Below are 15589 nucleotides of genomic sequence, written 5' to 3'. Positions count from 1 at the left end.
GACTGGGAATCGAACCCTGACCTCCTGGTTCACAGGTCAAAGCTCAACCATTGAGCCATGCCAGCTGGGCTGGTTGCCAATATTTTGAAATCAGGGGAGGGCACCTCAGATATATGGTTTCTGGCTTGTCTGGGAAAATCAGAACGCCGGCCCGCTCTCAGGAAACAAGCGTCTGCCAGGGACTTCCCCGCCCTCTTGGACGGGCGGGTTCTCTGATTGGCTGCAGACTCGTCTCTCCCTACACGCTCCTGGCTGGGGGGTCTGGTGTCAGCCCTTGGGCACTGGCCTGGCGCTGTTTTCTTACACGTTTCTCTGTCTCTCATTCCCCAAACCTGGCACCACACTGGGGCCTAGGCCACACCCACTGGGCAGCACCACGGGGTGCCATTCGTACGGACTCAAACACACATCCTCTAGTCCAGCTGGCGTGGCTCAGTGGTTGAGCGCTGACCTACGAACCATGAGGTCAGGGTTCGATCCCCGGTCAGGGCACATGCCTGGGATGCGGGCTCAATCCCCAGTGTGGGGCGTGCAGGAGGCAGCCGATCCGTGATTCTCTCATCATTGATGTTTCCCTCTCTTTCTCTCCCTTCTTTCTGAAATCAATACAAATACAGTTTTTTAAAAAATTTATAATTCACTACATGACAACCAAGCCATGCTGACCGGGATAAATATATATATATATATTTAATAAATTTAATACATGCATAACAAATATAGATATATGTAGATAAATTAGAAATTGGTCAACCTCTGTACTTTTCCAACTTCTAAGAAGGCTAAGTACTTATAAAAGAGAAATATATTTTTAAAATATATTTTACTGACTTTTTACAGAGAGGAAGGGAAAGGGATAGAGAGTTAGAAACACTGATGAGAGAGAAACATCAATCAGCCGCCTCCTGCACACCCCTCATTGGGGATGTGCCCGCAACCAAGGTACATGCCCTTGACCAGAACCGAACCTGGTCCTTCAGTCCGCAGGCCGATGTTCTATCCACTGAGCCACACCTGTTAGGGCTAAATGAGAAATACTGCAGCCCTGGCCAGTTTGGCTCAGTGGATAGAGCGTCAGCCTGTGGACTGAAGGGTCCCGGATTCGATTCCGGTCAAGGGCACATGCCCGGGTTGCAGGCTCGATCCCCAGTTGGGGACGTGCAGGAGGCAGCTGATCCATGATTCTCTCTCATCATTGATGTTTCTCTCTCTCGTCCTCTCTGAAATCAATAAAAATGTTTTGTTGTTTGTTTTTAAAAAAGAGAGAAAGAGAAAGATGGCAGCCACAGACTTTAGAGCTGGCAAGGAATCCTGGGATGTATGGCGTGCAATCAGTTCGTTCAGGCACAAGTTCCAATCAGCCCAGAGAGGTCAAGAAACTCACCCCAGGTCACACAGCTAGGGAGTGTCAGAACCTGAACTACTACAAAGGGGAACTCCTGTGTCTTTGTTTATTTCCTGTTGCCAATGACTCTGACTCTGAGACAGACTGATAATGCACGTCGGGGAGGGGGCGAAGCACGGAAAACAGAGAGAGAGTGGGGAAGAAAGAACACGGCTCTGTGAGATTTCCATTTCCTCTCCATTGCAAAGTGCGGGTCCTTCCGAACTTTCAGACGTCCCACGTTACCTCTGAACCCACGTTTCTCTTCCAGGTAATCCTAGAGATTCTGTTCCAATGACGGGCGTGGCTTGGGCCCCTTAATGGCACCGTGACATTTATAAAAGCCTCCAATACAGACAGGGAGCAAGGCCTTCGTGGGAGGCACTGGGGAGACCGAAGTCGCCTCGCTCTGAAATGCCTGCAGCTCCCTTCTGTTCCTGACTTCAGCCTTTCCCAGTTAGGATGAATGGACCCTTAGCTGGGATTATATGAAGTTACTGGAGGCCCGAATAGGCCTTCCTTCCCTTGGCTGCCGGCACCGGCTTCCCTCCGGCATCCGGGACCCGGGCTTCCCTCACAGCCCCGGCTTTGTCCAGAAGGTTGTCTGGAAGGATGTCCAGAAGGACATCTGGTCTAATTAGCATATTATGCTTTTATTATTATAGACTAGAGGCCCGGTGCATGAAATTTGTGCATGGGGGGGAGGGTCCCCTCAGCCCAGCCTGCACCCTCTCTAATCTGGGACCCCTCGGGGGATGTCCGACTGCCGGTTTAGGCCCGATCCCAAGGATCGGGCCTAAACGGGCAGTTGGACATCCCTCTCACAATCCTGGACCGCTGGCTCCTAACCGCTCACCTGCCTGCCTGCCTGCCTGATCACCCCTAACTGCCCCCCTGCCAGCCTGATCACCCCCAACCGCCTCTTCCTGCCAGCCTGATCGCCCCCAACTGCCCCCCTGCCAGCCTGGTTTCCTCACGCAGTCTGCTGCTCGGTTGTTTGATCGCCCCTCGCTGTCCCCACTGCCGGCCTGGTCGCCCCATGCAGCCTGTTCGGTCGTCTGTTCAGTTGCGATGGTCGCTTAGGCTTTTATATAGAGAGATACCCTCTCAAAGACCTTCAGTAAAAAAAAAAGCACTTCCCAAATAAATGAGCTGATAAAAAATATCAAATATACTTTGTTCTCTCTTCTTTAAATGTATGCCCTAGCCGGTGTGGCTCAGTGGATAGAGTGCCGGCCTGCAGACTAAGGGTTGTGTGCAGAAGGCAGCTGATCAGTGATTCTCTCTCATCATTGATGTTTCTATCTCTCTCTCCCTCTCCCTTCCTCTCTGAAATCAATACACACACACACATATATATTTTTAAGTCACTACGTGGCAACCTGGGGCTTGATAAAAATTATCTGGGGTGCCCTGGCCAGTGTGGCTCAGTGGGTTGAGCATCGTCCGTGCACTGAGAAGTTGCTGGTTTGATTCCTGGTCAGGGTACATGCACAGGTTGTGGGCTCGATCCCCAGTAGGGGACGAGTGGAAAGCAGCCGATTGATGTTTCTCTCTCTCTCTTTCTTTCTCTCTCTAAAAGCAGTAGAAACATATACATTGAGTGGCCAGATTATTATGATCTCTGAACGCATAATAATCTGGCCATTCAGTGTGTGTGTGTGTGTGTGTGTGTGTGTGTGTGTATGTATAAGGGGCCGGTGCATGAATTCATGCATGGGTGGGGTCCAACCAGCCCTGGCCAGGGGGGACATGGGCAGTTGGCTGGCCTGCCTGCTGGTCGAACTCCTGATCAAGGAGACAATTTGCATATCAGCCTTTTGTTATACAGGATATACACTAAGTGGCCAGATTATTATGCATTCAGAGATCATAATAATGATCTGGCCACTCAGTGTATATTTTTAAGTATATTTTATTGATTTCAGAGATGGAGAGAGACAGAGAGAGAGAGAGACATCAATGATGAGAGAGAATCACTGATCAGCTGCCTCCTGCACGCCCCACACTGGGGATCAAGCCCGCAACCCCGGCATGTGCCCTGACCGGGAAGTGAACTGTGACCTCCTGGGTCACAGGTCGATGTTCAACCACTGAGCCATGCTGGGAAGGCTGGAGGGCTCTCCTCGGCCCCCTCTTCTGTGTGGGGACAACGCAGGCTGATGAAGCGCCACAACCCACACTCACGGGCTTGGCCAGGCGGTGCTTCCTCCCAGCCAGGCCTGAACTTGAACTTGGCCCTGGTCTGGGATCCATCAGGGCGAGGTGACCCCCACTTCCCGCCCCCTCCATCTCAGGTTCACTCAATTCATCCTAGTTCAGCACCTGCAAGTGATGTTACCACAGGTTCCATCTGAGCCCAAGGTGGGCTCTGCCTAATGGACTGGGTCTTTCATCCCCCCCCCTTTTTTTTCCTGCAGAGAGAAGAAATGGTAAAGAGAGTGTCCTTGGATCACGTTGCTGGCACGGGCCTGCGAGCTTTGCTTGAAATCGTCAGATGTTTGACATTTTTCTTCCACTTTATAAACATTACTAGAGGCCTGGTGCACAAATTTGTGCACCGTGGGGTCCCTCGGCCTGGCCTGCGGGGATTGGGCCGAAACCGGCTCTCTGACATCCCCCATGGGGACCCGGATTGTGAGAGGATGCAGGCCAGGCCAAGGACCCCACTGGTGCATGATCAAGCTGGGGAGGGACGTGGGAGGGCTCCAGGGCATGTCCGGCCCATCTCGCTCAGTCCCTATCGGCCGGACCCCAGCAGCAAGCTAACCTATAGGTTGGAGCATCTGCCCCCAGGTGGTCAGTGCACGTCATAGTGACTGGTCGACTGTCTGCCCCCTGGTGGTCAGTGCATGCCATAGCGAGCAGCTGAGCAGCCTTAGCATATCATTAGCATATTATGCTTTGATTGGTTGAACGGACGACCAGACACTTAACATATTAGGCTTTTATTATACAGGATATGCAAATCATCAAGGAGTCCAATGGAAAGTAGCTTCCCATTAACAGGGGCTATAAAACGCTATGCTCTTTTGAAACTGTCCCTTAGCCTGGCCGGTGTGGCCCAGTGGTTGAGCACCGGGCAACCCATGACCCAGGAGGTCAGGGTTCGATTCCCGGTCAGGGCACATGCCCGGGTTGTGGGCTTAGTCCCCAGTAGGGGGCGTGCAGGAGGCAGCTGTTCAATGATTCACTCTCATCATGGATGTTTCTATCTCTCTCTCCCTCTCCCTTCCTCTCTGAAGTCAATAAAAATGTATATCCTATGTAATAACAGCCTAATATGCAAATTGACCGAACAACAGAACAACCAGTTGCTATGATGTGCACTGACCACCAGGGGGCAGACGCTCAACGCAGGAACTGCCCCCAGCCCGCAGGCCCCAGGCTCAACGCAGGAACTGCCCCCAGCCCGCAGACCCTCAGGGGTGCCACCTGAGGCCTCCCCTCCCTGATTGCCCCATCGGTCGCCCCACAGATCGGCCCTGATCACCAGCCAGGCCTAGGGTCCCTACCCATATACAAATTTCATGCACCAGGGCTCTAGTCTATACTAATAAAAGGGTAACATGCTAATTAGTCCAGATGTCTTCTGGTTGTCCTTCTGGACAAAGCCATAGTGGCAGGGGCCGGGGCAGAGGTGGTTAGGGGCAATCAGGACAGTAGGGGAGAGCAGTTAGGCGTGATCAGGCCAGCAGGGGAGAGCAGTTAGGGGTGATCAGGCAGGCAGGCAGGTAGAGGTGGTTGGGGCATCAGACAGGCAGGCAGAGTAGTTAGGGGCGATCAGGCAGGCAGGCAGAGCAGTTAGGGGCGATCAGGCAGGCAGGCAGGTGAGCAGTTACAGACGATCAGGCAGGCAGGTGAGTGGTTAGGGGCATCAGGCAGGCAGGGTTGTTAGGGGCGATCAGGCAGGCAGGCAGGCAGGCAACTGTTTAGGACCGGTTAGGAGCCAGCGGTCCCAGATTGTGAGAGGAATGTCTGACTGCCGGTTTAGGCCCGGTCTGCATCAGGCCTAAACCAGCAGTCAGACATCCCCCGAAGGGTCCCAGAGTGTGAGAGGGTGCAGGCTGGGTTGAGGGACCCCCCTCCCATGCACGGATTTCGTGCACCGGGCCTCTAGTCTATACTAATAAAAGGGTAATATGCTAATTAGACTGGACATCTTCTGGGCTTCCTTCTGGACAAAGCCATGGTGGTGGGGGCCAAGGCAGAGGCAGTTGGGGGCGATGAGGCTGGCAGGGGAGGGCAGTTGAGAGCAATCAGGCAGGCAGGGGGAGCAGTTAGGCAGCGATCAGGTCGGCAGGGGAGCGGTTAGGGGGCGATCAGGTCGGCAGGGGAGCGGTTAGGGGGCAATCAGGCAGGCAGGCAGGTGAGCGGTTAGGAGCCAGAGGTCCCAGATTGTGAGAGGGATGTCCAACTGCCGGTTTAGGCCCGATCCCAGGGATCGGGCCTAAACTGGCAGTTGCACATCAACCGAGGGTCCCGGATTGGAGAGGGTGCAGGCCGGGCTGAGGGACACGCCCCCATACACGAATTTCATGCACTGGGCCTCTAGTATCTATACTAATAAAAGGGCAATATGCTAATTAGACCGGGTGACTGGACATCTTTCGGACATTTGATTTCCTTCCAGACAGTTAGGGGGTGACCAGGCCTGCAGGGTGGCAGTTAGGGGGCGACCAGGCCAGCAGGGGGACAGCCAGGCCAGCAGGGGGATGTTGGGGGATGACCAGGCTGGCAGGGGGGCAAGCTTTTAGGAGTCAGCAGTCCCAGATTCCGAGAGGAGGGATCGGGCCTAAACCAGCGGTTGCACATGCCCCGAGGGGTCTCTGATTGGAGAGGGTGTAGGCCAGGCTGAGGGACACCCCCCCATGTACGAATCTTTGTGTACCGGGCCTCTAGTATATACATAAAAAAAGACTGCCCATCTTTCAAGCATTCTGAGTTTTGTCCACTAGAGGGAACCAGCGAGCCGTATCCAGGCTCCTTCCTAATCAAGGGCCCTCATTGGGGTTTAGACCTGGGAAAGAACTGCCTTTTGGGTCCCAGGATCCACACCTGTGTGTGAGCATCCTAGACTCCACTCTTCCCAGTATCGGTGTGTCTCATCCCACAACTACAGCCACACTGTGTTTCCTTTTTAAAACATTTCCCCCCAGAATTCTTTCTCTCTTTTTAAAAAGAATCTGTTATTGTTGAAAGTATTACCTATGTGCCCCTTTTCCCCCATTGCCCCCCTCCAGCCCACCCCTGCCCCCCGACTCAGGCCCTCACCACCCATTGTCTGTGTCCCTGGGCCATGCAGAGGTGCATACAAGGTCCTGGTTTGGTTACCTCCCACCACCCACCCTGCCCTGCCTTCCCTCCGAGGTTCCGCACTCTGTTCCATGCTTCCACGTCTCTGCATCCACTCCGATCATCAGTGTATTTTGTTACTGAGACTCCACATAGGAGTGAGATCATGTGAGGAGACTCACATTCTTCACACAATTGACATTCAAAGGCTCTTACTCTTTCCATGTCAAGAAAGTGGTCATCTAGTTTCGTGCCTTCAATGCCACTTATTTTTTTCACTAATTAGCTGCAGAAATAAAGACAAATAATTATAATATGTAATGATTTGTGATCACAGTATCTGATGCAAATTATCTCTCTCTGTCTCTTTCTCACACACACACACACACACACACACACACACTCACACACACAAAACACTCTCAGATTCAGCCTGTTTTTGTTTGTTGTTTCTTAAATGTATTTTTATTGGCTTCAGAGAGGAAGAGAGAGAAACATCAATGATGAGAGAGAACCATGGATCAGCGGCCTCCTGCACGCCCCACACTGGGGATGGAGACCCCAACGTGGGCATGTGCCCTGACCAGGAATTGAATCCAGACCTCCTGGTTCATAGGTTGACGCTCAACCACTGAGCCACGCCAGCCAGTCCTTTAAGAAGATTACTGGAAGGTGTAACCACACCTGAGGACACGGGAAGGTACAATGTCACTCGCTCGAAGGATGTTTACTAAGCTCCTACTGTAGGCGAGAGCACATGGAAGGGGCTCCAGGAGCAACAAGAACAAATAAGAGGGCCCGGCTGGCGTGGCTCAGGGGTTGAGCATCGACCTATGAACCAGAAGGTCAGGGTTCGATTCCCGGTCAGGACACACGCCCAGGTTGCAGGCTCCATTCCCAGTGGGGGGCGTGCAGGAGGCAGCCGACATATGATTCTCTCTCCTCATGGGTGTTTCTCTCTTTCCCTCTCTCTTCCTCTCTGAAATCAATAAAAGTACATTAAGAAAACAAGACACCAACAAAATAAAACAAAAACCAACCAAAAATAAAAGAAATAAGATGGACCCTTGTCATCCCCGAAGCCAGAGTTCCATCAGAGTCGCAATAAAGACATTTAAATATAAAGTACAAGGAGGGACTATAAAAGCAATAGAAGAGAGTAGTCCTGGGTGCATTGCAAACATCCCCAGTGGTGGGCATTTCGGGGACTCCCAGAGGGGATTCTGGGAGCCTGCGGGAGGGTGTGGGGATCACCGGGCGCCTGGCTCCCAGGAGGCGGGGCATCTGAGCTGGCTTGGTAAGGACAGAGGGCATTTAAAGGGCAGCCTGGCGGGAAAGGCCTCCCAGCAGGAGGCAGAAGGAAAAACGAGTCTGTGAGGCAGGGTTTCTGATCTTGGCACTTGGATACTTAGACCAGAACATTCTTTTTTAAAAATATTTTTATTGATGTCAGAAAGGAAGGGAAAGGGAGAGAGAGAGAGAAACATCAGTGATGAGAGAGAATCATGGATCAGCTGCCTCCTGCACACCCCACACTGGGCATGTGCCCTTGACTGGAATCAAACCCGAGACCCTTCAGGCCGCAGGCGCCCTATCCACTGAGCCAAACCGGCCAGGGCAGTGGTCGGCAAACTCATTAGTCCACAGAGCCAAATACCAACAGGACAACGATTGAAATTTCTTTGGAGAGCCACATTTTTTAAACTTAAACTTCTTCTAATGCCACTTCTTCAACATAGACTCGCCCAGGCCGTGGTATTTTGTGGAAGAGCCACACTCAAGGGGCCAAAGAGCCGCATGTGGCTCGCGAGCCGCGGTTTGCCGACCACTGGGCTAGGGCAACATCTACCATTCTGTATTACCCTGCTCCCTCTTATGGTATTAAACGCAACCAAATTTCGCCACCAAATCTGTGACATTGCAAGATTATGGGCGCTTAAACCAAACCACCTCGTCGCTAGTTTAGCGTTTCTCCAATACCAACGACGTCCTAAGATTTCAACCATCTGTCACGCTGGTCAGCGGTCAGAAACCAACCTGAGTTATCCCACAGCTACGTCTTGGTCCTCTCCAAGGTCTGCTCCTAATCCACTCACACCCAGTAAAGGCCGCGTTCTCAAAGGAGGTGAGCCGGCCGTGTGGGTCAGCGGTTGAGCGTCAACCTATGAACCCGGTCAGGGCACCTTTGCGGGCTCGATCCCCAGTGTGGGGCGTGCAGGAGGCGGCCGATCAATGATTGTCTCCCATCCCTGATGTTTCAATAAAATAAATAAATAGATATTTTTAAATGTATTTTTTGATTTCAGAGAGGAAGGGAGAGAGAGAGAGCAAAACATCCATGATGAGAGAGACTCATGGATCAGCTGCCTCCTGCACTCCCCACACTGGGGACCGAGCACCCAGGCATGTGCCCTGACCGGGAATAGAACCCGGGACCCTTCAGTCTGCAGGCCGTCGCTCTATCCACTGAGCCACACCGGCCAGGGCTGCACTGGTATTTTTAAATCTCCATTTAGGCTGGAAAGGCCAAAAAGTCTGTAGCCCTGTCTCGGCCTCACACCCTGTGTCCCAGGTCAGGAGATGCGCCTGCCCCAGAGGCCCCTCAGAGCGCCCAGGGTCAGCAGGGAGTCCACCATGTCCCCTCCCCATCTGACACTCCTGCAGGACCATCTCCCAGAAGGGCAGCCCTGTCCACCCAGGGCCCCCAGCCGAACCCCGACCTCACCCAGGCAGCATCCAGGGAAGGGGAGAGACTGAGGGCAGAGAGGGCCTGGGCCTGGGACTGAGGCAACAAGAAGAGAGTCCGCTCATCCCGGCAGCTTTTCGGGAGCCAGTCTGTGGGAGGCGCAGGGCGAGCCCTCACTCAGGAATGTGTATCCCAAAGGGTGTCCCTCACTGGTTCTAGCAACACTGGGGGCTGTGGGGAGGGAGAGCGGAGTGCAGGTCCAGGGGTGCAGGGAGAGGACAGGTTTTACAGGGTGAGCCTGCCGTGGCCGGAGGAGGCTGCAGTTTGGAATACAAATCGGCTTCTCCACACTCACCAACGTCCACACTCACCAGCGTCCACACTCACCAGCGTCCACACTCACCAACGTCCACACACACCAGCGTCCACACTCACCAGCGTCCACACTCACCAGCGTCCACACTCACCAACGTCCACACTCACCAACGTCCACACTCACCAGCGTCCACACTCACCAGCGTCCACACACACCAACGTCCACACTCACCAACGTCCACATACACCAACGTCCACACTCACCAGTGTCCACACACACCCACGTCCACACACACCAACGCCCACACTCACCAGTGTCCACACTCACCAGCGTCCACAACACCAGCGTCCACACTCACAAACGTCCAAACTCACCAGCGTCCACACTCACCAACGTCAACAACACCAGCGTCCACACTCACCAACGTCCACACTCACCAGTGTCCTCACCAGCGTCCACACTCACCAGCGTCCACACTCACCAGCGTCCACACACACCCGCGTCCACACACACCAACGTCCACACACACCCGCGTCCACACTCACCAGCGTCCACACTCACCAGCGTCCACACTCACCAGCGTCCACACACACCCGCGTCCACACTCACCAGCGTCCACACACACCCGCGTCCACACACACCCGCGTCCACACACACCCGCGCCCACACTCACCCGCGCCCACACTCACCAGCGCCCACACTCACCAGCGTCCACACTCACCAGCGTCCACACTCACCAGCGTCCTCACCAGCGTCCACACTCACCAGCGTCCACACTCACCAGCGTCCACACACACCAGCGTCCACACTCACCAGCGTCCACACTCACCAGCGTCCACACTCACCAGCGTCCACACTCACCAGCGTCCACACACACCAGCGTCCACACTCACCAGCGTCCACACTCACCAGCGTCCACACACACCCGCGTCCACACTCACCAGCGTCCACACTCACCAGCGTCCACACTCACCAGCGTCCACACTCACCAGTGTCCTCACCAGTGTCCACACTCACCAACGTCCACACTCACCAGCGTCCACACTCACCAGCGTCCACACTCACCAGCGTCCACACTCACCAACGTCCACACACACCAGCGTCCACACTCACCAGGGTCCACACTCACCAGCGTCCACACTCACCAGCGTCCACACACACACGCGTCCACACTCACCAGCGTCCACACTCACCAGCGTCCACACTCACCAGCGTCCACACTCACCAGCATCCACACTCACCAGTGTCCTCACCAGTGTCCACACTCACCAACGTCCACACACACCAACGTCCACACTCACCAGCGTCCACACTCACCAGCGTCCACACTCACCAGTGTCCTCACCAGTGTCCACACTCACCAACGTCCACACTCACCAACGTCCACACACACCCACGTCCACACTCACCAACGTCCACACTCACCAGTGTCCACTCACCAACGTCCACACTCACCAGCGTCCACACTCACCAACGTCCACACACACCCACGTCCACACTCACCAGTGTCCTCACCAGTGTCCACACTCACCAACGTCCACACTCACCAACGTCCACACACACCCACGTCCACACTCACCAACGTCCACACTCACCAACGTCCACACTCACCAGCGTCCACACTCACCAACGTCCACACTCACCAACGTCCACACTCACCAACGTTCACACACACCCACGTCCACACTCACCAACGTCCACACACACCCACGTCCACACTCACCAGCGTCCACACACACCAGCGTCCACACTCACCAGCGTCCACACTCACCAGCGTCCACACTCACCAGCGTCCTCACCAGTGTCCACACTCACCAACGTCCACACTCACCAACGTCCACACTCACCAACGTCCACACTCACCAGTGTCCTCACCAACGTCCACACTCACCAGCGTCCACACTCACCAACGTCCACACTCACCAACGTCCACACTCACCAACGTCCACACTCACCAGTGTCCTCACCAACGTCCACACACACCAGCGTCCACACTCACCAGCGTCCACACTCACCAGCGTCCACACACACCAGCGTCCACACTCACCAGCGTCCACACTCACCAGCGTCCACACACACCAGCGTCCACACTCACCAGCGTCCACACACACCAGCGTCCACACTCACCAGCGTCCACACTCACCAGCGTCCACACACACCAGCGTCCACACTCACCAGCGTCCACACTCACCAGCGTCCACACTCACCAGCGTCCACACTCACCAGCGTCCACACTCACCAGTGTCCTCACCAGTGTCCACACTCACCAACGTCCACACACACCCGCGTCCACACTCACCAGCGTCCACACTCACCAGCGTCCACACTCACCAGCGTCCACACTCACCAGTGTCCTCACCAGCGTCCACACTCACCAGCGTCCACACTCACCAGCGTCCACACACACCAGCGTCCACACTCACCAGCGTCCACACTCACCAGCGTCCACACTCACCAACGTCCACACACACCCGCGTCCACACTCACCAGCGTCCACACTCACCAGCGTCCACACTCACCAGCGTCCACACTCACCAGTGTCCTCACCAGCGTCCACACTCACCAGCGTCCACACTCACCAGCGTCCACACTCACCAGCGTCCACACTCACCAGCGTCCTCACTCACCAGCGTCCACACTCACCAGCGTCCTCACTCACCAGCGTCCACACTCACCAGCGTCCACACTCACCAGCGTCCACACTCACCAGCGTCCACACTCACCAGCGTCCACACTCACCAGCGTCCACACTCACCAACGTCCACACTCACCAACGTCCACACACACCCGCGTCCACACTCACCAGCGTCCTCACTCACCAGCGTCCACACTCACCAGCGTCCACACTCACCAGCGTCCACACTCACCAGTGTCCACACTCACCAGTGTCCACACTCACCAATCTCACGCCTCCAGGCCAGTTTTCCTGTTTCCTCAGCACAGAACGCCCTTCCTTTCCTCCCAGACCCCAACCCCCAATGGCTCCTCCTACTTCATTCTCCCAAGACATCGCCTCCTCCTCCGGGAAGCTCTCCAGGACGCCCCCGAGGTGAGGTCTGCTATCCTCTGCGCGTGCGTGCGTGGGGGTGTGTCTAACACTATTGACTCGCCAGTGTAGGTGTCCCCGCACCTGGGTCCAGGCCGGGGTGACCGGGAGAGACGAAGGGGGAGGAAGGATGGCGGTGGGGAGCCCTGGCCGGAGGGAGGCGCAGTCCAGCGGGTCCATCGCTAGGCGCATGCGCGGGGAGTCCCGCCCGAGGTAGGCAGGACGAAGGCCCCCGGCCCGCATAAGCCCGCGGGGACCCCGCACTCCCTGCGTCCTCCTCCCAGCGCGTGGGAAGCGGGGGAGGCACGAGCGGGGTTCCCGGTCGCCCCCCTCTCCGCGCGGAGACCCTGCGATCCGCCACGTCCTCCGCCCCCAGCCCCTCACTCCACCCCCGCGCACTCGTAGGCGGGCAGACCTGGAGCCCCAGAGGTCCCGGAGCGTCGGGGACCCAGCCCCCCACTTTCCCGCGCCCCCACCTGGCTGGCTCTGAGTAACTGCTTCTTCAGCCTCCCCGCCGACAACGCGGCCGGGCGCCCCCGGAACTGCGTGGTCTCTGCGCTGGGCCGGGCCTCGCTTATGCGCCGCCCCGGGGGAACCAGGGCCGCTGCCCACGGGCTGGGCTGTGCCGGGCCGCCCCCAGGGCCTCGGGCACCTTCACGGCCTGGGTCACGGTCACTCCCGCAGCTGCGCGTGGGGGGTTGAAAACACCGCGTTCCAAAGCCCCCGCGCCGCTCATTGGCCGAGCGTATGCAAATGAGGCCGCTGGCGTCGCCCCCGCTACGTTGTTGCCTGGAGACCGGGAGGACGCCCAGCGGCGGGGAAGACCCGCCTGGGAAGCTGGGCCCCCGGACAAGGTCGGTGGTGCGGAGCGCGGGGCCACACCGCGCTTCAGGTTGCACGCAGGCTGAGATGCGCTCGGCCGTGGGTGGGGAGACGGCACCACTTATCCGCGCTTCTGGGACTTACCTGGTCTCACTCACAGGCAACAGTGCCCCCCTCTGGCGCAATTGGGTAAGGGACGCACTGAGAGGCGCCTGTGGGGGGAGCAAACAGACCTAGGGACCCGCCTTGGGAGGAAGAGGCCCAGGGCTGCTGGGTGGTTCCTTCTGTCCCATGCGGTGTTCTGGGCGCCATCTGCCTGGAGTCCCGGTTACTGCGTCAGTGTCTGATCAATATCGCGCTGGCCTCACTGGAGCGCTGAGCTCACTGTCACCTGCATGGAGAGCAAACATCCCCAGGCCTCGCTGGTGTGGCTCAGTGGATAGGGCATCCGCCTGTGGACTGAAAGTTCCTGGGTTTGATTCCAGTGAAGGGCATGTACCTGGTTGCAGGTTCCCCAGCCCTAGTCCGGGTGTGTGCCGGAGGCAACCAATCACTGTGATTCTCTGACATCCATGTTTCTCTGTTTCCTCCCCTCCATTCCACTCTCTAAAGGTCAATGGAAAAATATCCTCAGTTGAGGATTAACAAAAAAAAAAAAAAAAAAAAAAGAAGAAGAAAAAAAGAAGAGCAACTGTCTCCAAGGAGCCATCAACAGCCCACTCAGTCCCTTGGAAAGGTCACCAGACGGGAGGCCCAGCTCCCTCGGTGTGTCGCTGACAGTGTCATTTTGCACAGGGACCAGAAGCCTCCAAGCCCATGGCCCAGGCCAGCCACGGAGGGGCCTGGAGCCACCTGGTTGAGCCCCGTGTCCTAGCCGAGCCCAGCAGGTCAGCATCTTCCAGGCATCTGACCTCCAAAGGCCCTGAGGGCTCCCAAGACCTACAACCCACTCCACAAAGAAACACCTCCCCCTCCAGCCTCCGCCTAAAACAAAGAACTCCTCTTTCTGGGCCCTCGGCATGTCCATTTGGATGGCCAAGGCCCCCCGCCCCCCACCCCATTCCCTGGCATCCACCCCTGGCGTGCTGTTTTCTCCAGGACAGAAGTCACCCAGCCTCTCCTTTGCCATTAGCTCCCAGCTCCTTTATCCCTAACTTCATCCAAGTGGGGATTGGGCTGGGAACCCCCCTCCCTGTGCCTCAGTGTCCCCACGTTCCCTTGAGCCGAGGGGATGAAGGCAGCTATCCCAAGGATGAGTCAGTATGGCTTGGCTGAGTGCTGTGGGCCTGACTGGGTGACTGGCCACCCTCTCCCCTCATGGGCAGCTGGGTCAGGACTGGGCACAGCCCCCTTGTTCTGGGCAGGGCTGCTTGGAACCAGCCCATCTGTCCTTTTTCTCCGTGTCCAAGAGTTCTTTAAATAGCACAGGTTTGAAGAAACTTCCCCCTGAACCATTCCGACTCTATCCTTTGGGAAGGGGGTGACTGTTTATATATTTCCTTATATAAGATGAGAGGCCCAGTGCACGAACTTTGTGCACTCAGGGGAGGGGGTCTCTCAGCCCGAATTGTGAGAGGGCACAGGCCAGGCTGAGGGACCCCACCGGTGACACGGGAGGTTGGCCAGCCAGGGAGGGACTGCAGGAGGGCTCCAGGGTGTGTCCAGCCCATCTTGCTCAGACTCCATCAGCCAGACCTCAGTAGCAAGCTAACCTAACAGTCAGAGCGTCTGCCCCCTGGAGGTCAGTGCACATCATAGCGACTGGTGGACTGGTTGACTCCCCCTCATGGTCAGTGCATGTCACAGGGAGCAGTTGAGTGGTCTTAGCATATCATTAGTATAATACACTTTGATTGGTTGAATAGCCAACTGGAAAACCAGACACTTAGCATATTAGGCTTTTATTATATAGGACTTTACTTTTATTATTATCCTCTATTATAAAACTCTAATATGTAAATGACCGCATGGCAGAACAGCCAGCTGCTATTTCACGCACTGACCATCAGGGGGCAGACACTCAACGCAGGAGCTGACCCT

The sequence above is a fragment of the Plecotus auritus genome (genome assembly GCF_963455305.1).
Source record: "Plecotus auritus genome assembly, chromosome: 15".
NCBI classification, from domain to species: domain Eukaryota; kingdom Metazoa; phylum Chordata; class Mammalia; order Chiroptera; family Vespertilionidae; genus Plecotus; species Plecotus auritus.
The sequence above is the reverse complement of the archived record's forward strand: the minus strand, read 5'-3'. Positions refer to the sequence as shown.